A 14474-nucleotide genomic window follows, 5' to 3' on the forward strand; every position below is an offset into this window, starting at 1 on the left:
TCTAGGAGACTAAAGCTTTTTCTACAAACAAGAAACTAGGGACACGGAGGGGCTTTTGTACGCAGGAGGGCCCGGCAAGGTCCTGCTCAGTTTCAATATGGATTTCTGTGGTTACATTATACATTTTATCATTTACACTATCTCTAACTATATTACCATAGGAATATATTATGCTAATCAATAAAATATGCATCCTGTCATGATTTAATACACATAAGTTGTATTACTGACTTAATTAAGAGCAATGTATATAGTTTATATATATAATACTTCGACATTTTCCTCCCCTCTGTAGATATTTACCTTGTGGAAAATTACCTGTTTTATTCTTGTGAGCATCTTGCTATGGTAGACTCATATTAATATTCTTATTTTCATATAACTTATGTCATAAATACTTGGAATTTCCAGTATATCTACTTTGTGTTTCATTAAGACAAATACTCATTAGTTCACTTTAATCTTTTTAGTGACTCTTTTACCCATTTTCTGTCCAGAAAAATAGACCCTGAAATGACAGATGGCATTGCAACTGCTAATACCTATAAACCAATGTCTTTTTTGTCTTCTTTAATTGAAAATCCATATATTATATAATCTTACATAAATTTATCAAGTTTAAGCCTGTAAGAATATAAACATATGGCTATTAGCCTTATAGCATATTCTTATGTTTTATTACTTATGCTCACTTTAAGACTGAAAAAAGTAGGCCACTAAAACAATATCATTCCAATTTTATAAAAATAAAAAAGGTATGTAAATATGTATAGAAAACAGAGTAAAAAGACATATACCAAAATATTGATCTCTGGCTGGTGGCATTAAAGAGGATTTTCGTTTTCTTTTTTTTCCCTTTAAAATTTTTTCATAATGAATATACATATGGTAAATTATATTTATATATTTAAATATAAATTATCAGTATATAGTTAAATTATATAGTTAAGTAAAATGCAAACATATTGTTAAATATATATATATATATATATATATATATATATACTCCCTATGGCTTTCAGGGGAGGTTTTTTGTTTTTTTTTTTAATCAGTCATCAATTTTATACACATCAGTGTATACATGTCAATCCCAATCGCCCAATTTAGCACACCACCATCCCCACCCCACTGCGGTTTTCCCCCCTTGGTGTCCATACATTTGTTCTCTACATCTGTGTCTCAACTTCTGCCCTGCAAACCGGTTCATCTGTGCCATTTTTCTAGGTTCCACATACATGCGTTAATATACGATATTTGTTTTTCTCTTTCTGACTTACTTCACTCTGTATGACAGTCTCTAGATCCATCCACGTCTCAACAAATGACTCAATTTTGTTCCTTTTTATGGCTGAGTAATATTCCATTATATATATGTACCACAACTTCTTTATCCATTCGTCTGTTGATGGGCATTTAGGTTGCTTCCATGACCTGGCTATTGTAAATAGTGCTGCAATGAACATTGGACATTTGAATATTTATTTTTTATTTTTATTTTATGGCTGTGTTGGGTCTTCGTTTCTGTGCGAGGGCTTTCTCTAGTTGCGTCAAGTGGGGGCCACTCTTCATCATGGTGCGCGGGCCTCTTACTGTTGCGGCCTCTCTTGTTGCGGAGCACAGGCTCCAGACGCGCAGGCTCAGTAGTTGTGGCTCACGGGCCTAGTTGCTCCGTGGCATGTGGGATCTTCCCAGACCAGGGCTCGAACCCGTGTCCCCTGCATTGGCAGTAAGATTCTCAACCACTGCGCCACCAGGGAAGCCCCAGGGGAGGGTTTTTAAAGGCAATGTTTGGGGTGAGGGATGCAGCTCATGGATTTCCTTCTGATTGGTTGGTGGTGAGGTAACAGGGTGGTGTTTTGGGAATCTTAATCATCAGCCTTCTGGTTCCGATCAGTCTGGGATCTGCGCTTGCGCTCAGCATGTCGTCACCATCGTCCACTTGTAGTCGCCATCCTCCGTCCTCCATCTTCCCCCACCTCCACCTTAGTTTCTGCAGAACAATTCAAAGATACGTGTCAGATGGTTATGAGTATCCCTTGAGGGGGAACAGGACTCTGTTGAAGGTATCATTACTTTTCTTGCTTGACTGCTTTTCCTTTGTTTCTGCATTCCCTCACTTCCCTAGTTAGTAACTGCTTAAGTCAGCTCTTTGGAACTCAGGGAAGGTCTAGGAGACTAAAGCCTTTTCTACAAACAAGAAATGGGGGACACGGAGGGTCTTTTGTACCCAGAAGGGCCCCACAAGTTCCTGCCCAGTGTCAATATGGATTTCTGTGGTTACATTATGTAGGAAAAATAAAAGCAAGTGCACACTGAGACATACACATTGTTACAGCTGGGAAATGGCACGGCCTCGGAGCTTTCAATTCCCTGGGGAGGGTAGAGGACGCCGTTCATCTCCCTTGTCTGAGGCTAGTATAGCATTAGAAAAAGGCTGCTATGAATAGGGCTATTTCGAGGAATTGGTTCCCGCTGCAGGAGAAATGTCAGGAGGAAGTTTACCTGTTACATTTTCTCTTTTAGTCACGCTAAGCTCTTTCCTGGCACTGAGCACCAAGGCTGTTTATTTATACCTCTCTGCTGTTTGCATTTGGCTTTACTCTTTGTAGCCTTACTTTTAACAAACAGACAGAAAAAGGGCGGAACAACTGCTCACTCCTTACTTTGTTTACGAATAAAAATCAAGAGCTTCAGCTCAAGAGTAAACTGCCCACCAGGGATATTTTGGTTTCCCAGGCTATTGCAGGACACTCCTGGGAGAAGGTCAGCATTCAAGATGATGCTTGGATCCAGGTGTCCCCTCCCCTCGGGGCCAGGCCCACCCCATCACCAGGTCCCATGGGTGGTTTGTTGGTTAGAATCTGAATGAATGCTTTCTTTCCGTATTAACTCCTCTCTAGAGAAAATGCTTCGAGAGTCAGGCCGGGGTAGGAAAGATAGAATTAGAGGATACTTGAGCAGTTTGGTTCAATTCAGAACACACTGCCTTAAGTACCTACTGTGTTTGGAGTACTGTGGAAGGGCTCTGGGGAATACGACTTTCTTTTGTCTCCATTTTTCCTCCCCTCCCCCCACTTTCTTCCTCCCTCTCTTCTTGCTTCTCTCCTCCTTCCTCCCTCCCTCCTCCTCCCTCCCTTCCCCTACTTCCCCTCCTACAGCATGTATCGCATGCTTTCCTGTGGACCCTCTTCTCAAATTGCCCTTGATGATTTTGAAGTTCCCCTAACACTCACTACACAGTTAATGATTATTCTCCCCTTTTCTTTGGGGACCAGATGAGGTGAATAAATTGTGACTGCCGCCTCCTGGTTTTGAGTAACTTGGGTAAGTGATTTGGGCCTGTCTTGCAGGAGGTGGATTATACATATTGAGAAAGGAGGGTGAACATGTGATGCTTGTCAGATTCCTGACAAAGTTTATGCCTGCCCAGAGGTTATGCTATTTTAATAAGGCCATTTAGAGAAAGCCTGCCATTGTTCCTACCCCAGATGGGGTGGTAGAATTATGATCGGGTTCCCATGGGCCAACATTTCTGCCCCAGGGGAGATAATATGAAGAGTCAGAATGTCTTCCTTTCTTTTTTTTTTTTTTTGTCTTCCTTTCTTGAAGCAGCCTCCAGGTTGGGCCAACAGGGCTTGGCTGTGGGATGTGGGCGAAGCCTCCTGCACCACACCCCAAGGGAGTGGTCATAGAGTTCCTTGGACTGCTTGGACGTTGGAAAAAATAAAAAAATCTTACTCTTGGAGGGCTGAAAGGTGGGTGGACCACTTCTGAACATTGTTTAGCTTATTTGGGTAAAGACTAAGAGTTTGTGATGCAGTGGTGTCCTGGGGTGTCCATGTTATTGCTCATAACAAAGAAGCAAAGCAAGGCCTAGCCCAGAGGGAGCGGTCATCCCCGACTCTGGCAGCCCTCCCAGAAGAGGGTCGAGCAAGTGTCAGGGGCTGTGTTGGGGACTCAGGAGACGTCTTGGCAGAAAGGTGGCTGTTACCGTTCAGATAAGGACCAGCTGGGCCAGGAGGAACCTTGACTTAGATTTGACATGCCTACTTCCCAGTAAATGATGTTTAGATAGACACTAAGCAGCAGTATTCGAAGCATTTCCTTTCAGATGAGAGTGGAAGCTCTGGAAAGTTGGAGGTTCTGCTGGTTATCATGCTGCACATCAGGTCACCCCCAAACTCACTGGCTTGAAATAGCAACAATCGTGTTATCTCTTCCAATTTCTGTGGGTCAGGAAGCCAGGGATGGGCTCAGCTGGGTGGCTCTGGCTTGGGGGTCCCTCCTATGGTGTTTGGGGCGCTGGTGTAGCTGGGACTGGACAGGCATCTCTCTCTCTTCCTGTGTCTTAGGTCAGACACGGCTGGTTTGAGTCACGGCTCTGCCTGGTTGGTCTCTCTGAATAGGCTTCGTCACAGCAGGGCGGTCTCAGGGAAGCTGGCTGCTTTCATAGTGGCCGAGAGCATCCAAGAGGAGAATTCCAGAGACCAAGGCAGAAGCTGCCTCACCTTTATGACCTAAACACGGGAGTTACTTCTGCTGTGGTCAAAACAGTCACAACTTCCTCCCTCCTCATTTTGAGGGCGGAGACCCCACCTCTCAATGGGAAGAATGCCCACCTCTCATAAAGACACCAGTTTAATTGGACTAGGGCCCATCCCAATGACCTGGTCTTAACTTGGTACAATTTACAAGGACCCTATATCCAAATAAGGTCATATCCTGAGGTCATGGGGGACTTCAACATACCTTTTCTGGGAGGGACACAATTCAACACATAATAGTGATAAAATGCATCAATCTATTATTAGTAATTTCCCTTTTAGTATGAATTCTTATTTTTTTCTTTAAAATATATAGTTTTAAATTTAAGAAGTAGTCAATAGTCATGGAAAATAAAGAAAAAACCCCTCAAATGACATAAACAATTTAAAGCATGTCTTTATCCCGGTCCTGTCTACTAGCTCCCTCACTGGAAGCAGTCATGGCAGTAGTTGTTTTGGATGTCCTCTGAGAAACTTCCATGCACCTCAATGTTTTCATCTGTAAAATGGAAATATTACCTTCCTCGCAAGATAATGTTTAGAATGAAATGAGTTAGTAAATGTAAAACACAGTGTGAGAGAAGGTACTTAATAAGTGTTATTCATTTTCCCAGCTTAGTGAGGATAGTCTAGAAGTGGTTTACAGTGAAACTAATGAAAGTTAGGTGTCAGGTCCCCCACTTGCACGGGGAGGACCCAGGAATGTGTTCAATGGATGTACGTTTTTGTACAATGTGCAGAAGTAAGATATCTTAACTGCCATTGGTGAAGAACTGAGTAAGTCTCTTAACATTTTAACTTCACCTTCATTCAACTTTCCGTGTTCTTGGGTGAAGTTGGAATGGCAACAGGCATTTTTAAGATGCAAGGGGAAGCTGAGTTGAGAAAACCTTTCCTGTAGGTTTGGGGGGATATGTCAAAGAGCTAGCACGAATATATTTTGCTATATGTCTCTGCTATGCATTCCTCCTGTGGTGTCCACTTGGCCAGATTCATGACCTAAAGGTCCAGGGCTGAGGTCATGTTCAACGTGAAGGTGTTCTGTGGTGCCCAGCTTGGAAGGATGGGCTCCATGGAGGAGAAACCAGGTTTGAAATGGATGAGCCAGAAGCTAGTCTAGGAAAAACACTTAATCACCAAATGTGCCCACAGCAGAGGATTGGGTTCTCATCAATGTCTGTTCAAAAATGCAAATTCTCTTCTGTCATGACTGTTCTTGATAATGTAATAATATAATTGTAAACACAGTATACATTTTTTTCCTTTATGATAGAAATCATGCAAAATAGCGATCAAAATTCCTGTGTTTGTAGGGTACAAACCTGTAAACTGTAAATAGCCAGTACATCTGTCTGGGAACTTGGGTGTTTTGAGTACCCCGTCTCTCCATAATAAAAGACAAATTTCAATCATCCCTGCTGGAGGAAGGACTAAATTATCTTTGTATTCACTCTATAGAAGACATTGCAAAGTTGTTGTAAGAAGAGGAAATCAAAGAGTTTTTGGCCAAAACCATATCTCTATCTATCTCTGTGTATATCTGTTTTGACATAAAAGTCTTCCAGGAAATTAATACAAATAGTCTGTTATTTATTTCCTGGCTTTTGTGTTACCAGCCTTAAAAAAATGTGTAATTTGTTATATTTTATTTTTTCTTTCTAGGTAAATATTCACTTTAATGCCTAATTTTGTGTTTATAATTCTGTTTTCTCTTTCTTAATGTGGGACCCCCAATTTGAGTAAACCTCAGACCCCACTAAATCGAGATTCACCCCACACTGGACTAAGTAAGTGCTATAATGGGTTACTTGGGAGCTCTTGGCTCTGGTGGAGGATGGGAGGGGAGAAGGAGAGAGGAGGTGGAAGGAAGGAAGGAAGGAAGGGGCTAAAGACTAATTTTGCCTTTGTCCCAGTTTTCCCTCGGGCTGGCTTGGGTGGTGGGGCATCGGGCATCATTTGTTAAATGAACCTACTGTATAGCACAGGGAACTCTGCTCAATATTATGTAACAACCTAAATGGGAAAAGAATTTGAAAATGGATACATGTATATGTATAACTGAATCACTTTGCTACACACCTGAAACTCACACAGCATTTTTAATCAACTAGACTCCAATATAAAATAAAAAGTTAAAAAAAAAGCATGTTACACGTGCTGTGCTCTACAAGGCAATGTGGCGGATGTAAAAGAAACTGAAGGTACGGGTCTTTGTTCTCAAAAAGGTTTAATCATCTCATTGGGAAGACAAGCATGCCAAACACTGCTGAAAATCCTAAACAAGTTAAAATGAAAACCGACTCAGCAAAAAGTGCATGTGGTTACTCAAAATGCATGGAGAGCACAGGGGAATCAGTGTGGGCAAAGCCTGAAATTGGCCTCCATCAGCCACTCCAAGTCTTGTCTGAGGACGAGCGTGCGACCCGGAGGTCCTGGCATGTGGTCAGCCTACCTGCATTGATACGGGTTCGCTGCCACTCATGTGTGCTGGACAGATGCTGCTGAAGACGGATTGTGACAATGAACCTGCACAGCTGTTCCAAGTGAACCTAAGGAGGCGAACAGCTAGCCAGGCAGGGAGAAGAGATGTTCCAGGCAGAGCGGTAAGGGCAGCAGACAGACGGATTAGGTGAGCAAAGAGGCGGAGCTGGACAAAGAGCTCTCAAATGAGGTCCTTGCTCTCCAGCTAGGTTACGACTCCTTTTCCATCGAAGTTTATAAGTGGCGAAGCCTGTCAGCCCTATGGTGGCTCCTTTTAGTAATGATGAAGAATGGTTAAGCTTATTTTCCGTGTCATAGCAGACTTTGATTATACGTAGTTGTTGTGTCTGGGGTTAGGTATCTTTTCATGTTTGTAATGCGTAATGAGTCATTTTACAACAGGATACTACTCTTCTGTCTTTCTTCATGATATGACTATTTTGCTGAAGTTTCTTATAGTCATGATTTTAAAGGTCTACCTTTCTTTAACGTATACTATTATTTCGACCGTTTCAGAATGGATGATAGTACTTTTCCAGGAAGGCCAGTGTACATAATTAATTATATCAATGGCGGAATTCCTTTTGAGGGAGGAAATTGTCTTTGTTTGGGAAAAACAAACGCTTGTTAAGTCACTAGAGATAGGAGATGAGACCTGAGGGCAAAGCCAGAACAACGCAGGAGAGGAGCTTACAGCAGGCTCACTGTCTGGGTGGGTGAGGGGTGGAGGAGAGATGGAGACTGGACGTGGAGGCTGGGGGATGCCTGCAGATGGGGGCTGGGTCAAGTGCAGTGGAAGAGTCATGGGAAAATCCCCCAGGCGAGGGATGAGCAGGGAGCCTGAGAGTGGGGATGCCCGGGGTTCACTGGGAAACTGTCTTCCCCCTTTTGCTCTATGGGGTCTGCTCTATTCACAAGCTACCTTGTTGTTTCCTAGAATTTGAGCGATGTGCTGCGTTGTACATCTGGACCCCTAGAGGAAGGACCTCAGGGCTGGGGTTATCTTGAGCCCGTCAGCCCCTTGGGGGTCTACTGAAGTCTTAGAAAGGGCATGGAATGGGTGCTTGGCCAGGTTCATCTAGACCTCAAGAGGCTAGGGCATCACAGCTGGCTTCTGGGTACCTTACTGCATGGGGGTGTGACTGTTAATTAGCAGAGCTGATTCCAGAACCACCCATGCAGCAAATCTCTTTTTGTAGCCATGCTCATGCTTTTCAAACTTTTTTTGAGGATGGACCATAGGATTCATTTTATTTTTGCCCTTATGCTATTAGGGGAAACACCTGTGTCTGTCCGTGTCTAGCCCAATGCTGAGTATATTAGGCAATTATAAAGGTTTATTAACTGAGTAGTCTTTTCATGAGACTAAACTCTCTGTCATCTCTGTTTTGTTACCTTCACAGTTGATAATAAAGTGGGTGGAATATTTGATTTTCCTTTTGCTGAGAAAATTCATCTCAGAACCCTTGGGTATTTAGTATCCTTTTCCCAGGCTTACGGAGACCTAGAAGCTTAAAAATGAGAAACCCCTCCCAGTCCCTTCATTTACCTTGAAAATATGTTCCACCTGCTTAAAGAGAAAATTTAGAGAGTAATGAAAGCACAGCATATTTAACTTCTTTAGGAACCTGTTGTAGCATCTGCATCATGGTTATATTTGTTCATTAACTTCATAATGACTTTGGGACCTAATTTAATCTTTGTTAGAATTCTAGATTTCCATTTTAAAGCTAAGCATGTGTAGACAGACACCGCTAAGGAAAAAAGTAGGCGCCCACTGGCCCTTCATTGAGGACCTTAATCATGCCCTGTGTTTGTGACTCCCCATTTCCCTATCATTGGCTTATATACACTTTAAGGGTGTTAATGAATAACAGAAATAGATTTCCACTTCTCAAAAAAGAGCTTTGGTGTTTCTGGGATAGTTAAGGCATCTGAAGAAATAACTGGGTCATTACCTAGCGACCTCCATAGTGATAGATGGTTTAGGAGAGGCTGATTAAGTTTCATCCTGGGAGTTTTAGTTATGTTTTGGTAACCATGTAGTAATATATGCCCAGTGAGCTAATATATTTTTTTTTAATTTTATTTATTTATTTATGGCTGTGTTGGGTCTTCGTTTCTGTGCGAGGGCTTTCTCTAGTTGTGGCAAGCGGGGGCCACTCTTCATCGTGGTGCGCGGGCCTCTCACTATCGCGGCCTCTCTTGTTGCGGAGCACAGGCTCCAGACGCGCAGGCTCAGTAACTGTGGCTCATGGCCTAGTTGCTCCATGGCATGTGGGATCTTCCCAGACCAGGGCTTGAACCCGTGTTCCCTGCATTGGCAGGCAGATTTTCAACCACTGCGCCACCAGGGAAGCCCTGTGAGCTAATATTTTAAATTTACCATAAAGATTTAAAAATGGCTAATAATGTATTCTTACCTTCTTGATCTCCTTTTAGTACTGGGAAATAACATTAGATGGCAGTAGAATACCAATGACTTGGCAGTTCTTTATTAAGTATGTTACATAAGTCCAGCTCCATTACAAGGGAATCCCCCAGATAGAGGATAGAGAGACATATTCTTGCAGTGGAATTTCTTCAAAATAGATGTTTAAAGTCAAGTTTTAAGGCCACTGGCACCAAAGAAATAAAACAGGGCCTAGCACATGGTCAGTAAATGAATAAGTATAAAGAGATTAGGTTAAATATTTATCTGTTTTGGACAAAGTCTTAAGAGCAAAGATAGGTGCAAATGATCTTTTAAAACAGTGATATAGAACTTCCCTGGTGGTGCAGTGGTTGGGAATCCGCCTGCCAATGCAGGGGACATGGGTTTGTTCCCTGGTCTGGGAAGATCCCACATGCTGTGGAGCAACTAAGCCCATGCGCCGCAACTACTGAGCCTGCGCTCTAGAGCCCGTGAGCCACAACTACTGAAGCCCATGTGCCTAGGGCCCGTGCTCCGCAACGAGAGAAGCCACTGCAATGAGAAGCCCGCGCACCGCAACAAAGAGTAGCCCCTGCTCACTGCAACTAGAGAAAGCCCGGGGGCAGCAACGAAGACCCAAAGCAGCCCAAAATAAATAAATAAATAAATTAAAAAACAAAACCAAAAAACCAGTGATACAGAAATTCTGAAAAGAGATATCATGGGTTTTCCTTCATTCTCACCTTTATCTCCATCCTCCTCTGGATTTCTTAAATGTGCTGTGTGCAATTTTGTGGGTAATCTGGGAATTGGGTGGATATTTTATTTTTGGTCTCGATGCATGGCTTGTGGCTTGCGGAATCTTAGTTCCCCGACCAGGGACTGAACCGTTGCCCCCTGTAGTGGAAGTGCAGAGTCCTAACCACTGGACCGCCAGGGAATTCCCTGGGTGGATTTTTCTGATTGAGGTCTGACGGACATGGTGGGAGTAGTGTGTTCGTTGGGGGAGAGTGGGGGTAATCAGTCACCTGTGCAGAACATCGGGGTTTTGGAGAATTCCAGGCTCTTCACAGCTGCTTAGTTTAGCTCAGCAATTCTTGTTCCTGCAGCTCAAGTAGCATCCACCACCCAGCCAATCTTTGGTGGATGCAGACCAGACAAACCGTTCGTGCTGTGGAGTAGAGAGCTCCTTTGAACAATTATTTGAAAACAACTTAATCCTTGACTACTTAAAAAATACCTGTTTCCTGGAAGCTAGGTACCTGGGTGAGCTGAATGGGCAAATGAACATCTGTGGCATTCCTTGGGGGTTTGTTACGCTGCCTTGCAGCTTCTGGGGCTTGGGTCTTCATCACCTAAACAGCACTTGCTTTATTTATAGTAAGATTACTTTTTAACAAAGTCTGTTAATTCCTGCTCTGTGTACTGGAGGATATTGCAGTGAAATAAAGGATTTTGCTGAATGCTTGTTACATATAACACTCAAACTTCTTTACCAGATTTAATCCTGACTGTTTTTAGAGGTAAGGACCCATTCACCACTTTTTGCAGATGATATTTGCCTGAAGTCTGCACCTAGAGACAGAGGATAAGAAAGAAATAGTTCTCTTCTTGTGTTTAGGCTTTGTGAGTTTCAGCATATGTTTGTGACCCCTTCCTCGCCATGTCAACCACAGTAGTAGGAAAACGAAGAGCTCCCACACCCTGCCCGTCTCTTTTCTGTCTTCTCCTTCCCCTCCCTTCTCTCACCCTCTTCCTCATCCCTCCAGGATTCTTCCTGCTCCCGTTTCCTCCCCTCACCTCCGCCTCCCCCCTTTTCCTTCCTCTCCTCCAAAGCCCATGAAAAGCATGCATCTAGGGGAAAGGGAACAGTTCAGGCGAGCGAGCGCTTTCCCTTCTTACACAGAGCCCAGCAGAGCGGGCTCCCAACTGGCTGGTTGGTTTTGGCGGCAAGATGTCATTGGTTCATTTTCAGCCCTTGGTCTTGAAGGAGACAAACTTAAAGAGTGTGAACTCATATTTAAAGTTTGCCATAGTTTCAGCTTGGGTATTATGCCTTTTCCCCCTGTTTTACAAGTTGGTTTTCTTTTACATGGTTCAAAAAAAAAAAAAAAAAATGACTTTCGTGCTGGTCAGGTTGAGGCATGCTCTGGAGAGGCAAAGTCCAGACTTGTTTAGGGTAGAGAGGTAAATCCAGCCCCTGGACGCAGGTTGTGCTCTGAGAGGGGAGCTGCCAGCATGAAGTATTCAGAAAAGAAAATGAAGAGCCTCTTGTTTAAGACAGTTTACTTGCATGATTCTGAATTCCTGCAGTGAATTTATTCAGGATTAGCCACTTCAATGTTATCTGTTTTTCTCAGTTTATATTTTTCCTTTTAGATTCACTTTGTTATACAGCAGAAATGAACACAACATTGTAAAGCAATTATACTCCAATAAGGATGTTAAAAAAAAAACAGATTTCTTTTAAAAATAAAATTTTAGAGGCATTAAATGGTTTATAATTTTTTTTTTTTTTTTAAAGCAAATGTGCATTGTTCCCTTGCGGCAAACAGTTTCCTCCCTTTCTTCTTTGCTTCCTTCCTTTTTTAAAAAATCCTCTCTCTCTCTCTCTTTCTTTTTAAAATTAGTTTAACAACACAGAATCTGGAGCCAGATTTCCTGGGTCTGAATCCTAGCTCCAGCACTCATTAGCTGTGTAACCTCCAGTAGGTAACTTGACTTCCCTGTGCATCAATGTTTTAACCTGTAAAAATGGGGAAAGTAACAGTAACTACTTCATAAGCAAGCTGGGAGGATCTGGTGAGTTGATATTTATAAAGTGCTTAGAACAGGGCCAGGTAGAGAGTAATGCTAGTAATTAAAATAAAAATAAGACAGAGGTAAACCTAGGAAGTACAGAGAAGCAAAAAAAACCCATAAAAATAATTAAGCCAACCTCTCAGTCTCAGAAATAATCACTGTCAATAGTCTCTCCCTCTGTCCCCACATACATGTATATGTAATTTATATCTAATTAAAAAAATATTTTTTTACAAAAATTGATTCATACTCTTTCAGGGCCCTATTTCTTTTCATTTTATGACACATCATAAACATATCTCAATTTCATTAAAATGCCTCTTGAACGTGATTTTTCATGGCTGTGTCGAATTCTATCGTATACCTCTACAGTAAGTTATTTTACGAATCTCTTATTATGAAGCTGGGAAGATTTTTGTCATAAACTATTTCCCACATTAATAATTAAAAATATATATATGCTGTTATCACAATAACCCTATGCCTCTGCTCCCATCTGCAGTCTTCACGTCCTCTACCCACTGGCACCCCCTGCTCCCAGCACTTTCTGTCTTCTCAGGCCTCCATTTTCCCTGGCTTCATTTGAGAAATGCTCTTTAGGAGATTTTTTTTGGTTATCAAAACACCTTATTTAAACAGCAAACACCTAATGGATGAAGATGTGGTATATATGTATACAATGGAATATTAGCCATAAAAAAGAATGAAATAATGCCATTTGCAGGAGCATGAATGGACCTAGAGATTATCATACTAAGGGAAGTAAGTCAGAAAGAGAAAGACAAATATATGATATCACTTATATGTGGAATCTAATAAAAAAATGCAAATGAACTTATTTACAATATAGAAGCAGGTTTATATGTATCGAAAACAAACTTATGGTTACTAAAGGGGAAATGTTAGGGGGAGGGATAAATCAGGAGCTTGGGATGAACACACACACACTACAAAATATAAGATAGATAACTAACAAGGACCTACTGTATAGCACAGGGAACTCTACTCAATATTCTGTGATAGCCTCTGTGAGAAAAGAATCTAAAAAAGAGTGAATACATGTATATGTTTAACTGAATCACTTTGCTGTACAACTGAAACTAACAACATTGTAGATCAACTATACTCCAATAAAATTAAAATATTAAAAAAATAAAAAACAGCAAACACCCATACCCCTTCAAAGTAAAGTAAAACAAAGCCAAAGCCCTCATCAGACACTATGATAATGCCTCCCTCCAAAGAGTAGGAAGCTAATGGGGCAGCAGGAACAAAATACAGCCAATGGACAACTAAAACGTTCTCTATGCTTTATGTTTATCCTACTTTTGTATTATCTATAATAAAACAATTCTCAACTTTTTAAATTTAGACAGTTCTTACATTCTCAGGTTATTGTAAGTAGATCTTTATTTGTCAAATAGCAAAGTCTTAACAACCAGAATAAGGGCAGAGCCAAGCCTTGGAGTGTCTCTTTTAGGTAAAGAATCCAAGGGATGGTTAAGCTCTCCATCTAGTGGCTGCCCAGGAAGTGGCTTCCTTGAATTTGGCCTTTTTCAGTTCTGGTTTCTGTGTAACAGGCTTATCACGATGTGTTCATTTTTCTCCAGGCAAAGTAGTTATTATGTGAGAAGTCCCATTGAAGCATCTTATTAAATTCGCTCATATTTGGTATATAATGAGGCACTAAAGTTAGTTCATTTGCTAATAGGATCTTTCCCTTCATTCTCTTGTGTGGGAAATCGATTGCTGATCTGTTACTACAGCAATGCTCAGTGTAACCCACTTACAGGGGGATGAATTGCTTCATGTCTCGTGTCCAGTTACTGTGGTGTCCTATTGCATTTTCAGTTACTGAAAAGGAAACTAGCCAGGAATTTTTCGTCTCTACCATGTTCAGCTTCTAACTTGACCATAGACCTCATTTAAATCAAGAACATCTTGGAATGAGTTCCCTAAAAAAGCAGAGCCGGGGCATGGATTTGTGTTACCAGTTTGTTAGGAGTGCAATCCCAGGAAAGCAAGCGTTGAGGGGAAAGAGGAGTGAGGTAGGGAAGGAGGGAAAACCAGTAGGAGGGTGTGTTGTTTAGCTGGATGCTTCCAGGTAGCAGTCTGGTGGGACTCTTTGCCACGAGGCCGCTGGGTGCATGAGGCTGGCCATGCCGCAGGAGCGGGAAGGGAGAACTTGCCTCGTGCTGCGCTTTCCCACTGGTGAACGTTTGCTTCACTGACAT

General features: G+C 42.0%; 1 protein-coding gene across 6 annotated transcripts in view; it reads left to right on the plus strand.

Moving 5' to 3' along the window:
* The window catches only part of DNAH5 (dynein axonemal heavy chain 5), a 316103-nt gene that overhangs the window by 63756 nt on the left and 237873 nt on the right, over positions 1-14474 (plus strand). The window lies entirely within an intron of this gene.

This window comes from Balaenoptera physalus (assembly GCF_965194825.1).
Source record: "Balaenoptera physalus genome assembly, chromosome: 3".
In the NCBI taxonomy this organism is placed as follows: Eukaryota; Metazoa; Chordata; class Mammalia; order Artiodactyla; family Balaenopteridae; genus Balaenoptera; species Balaenoptera physalus.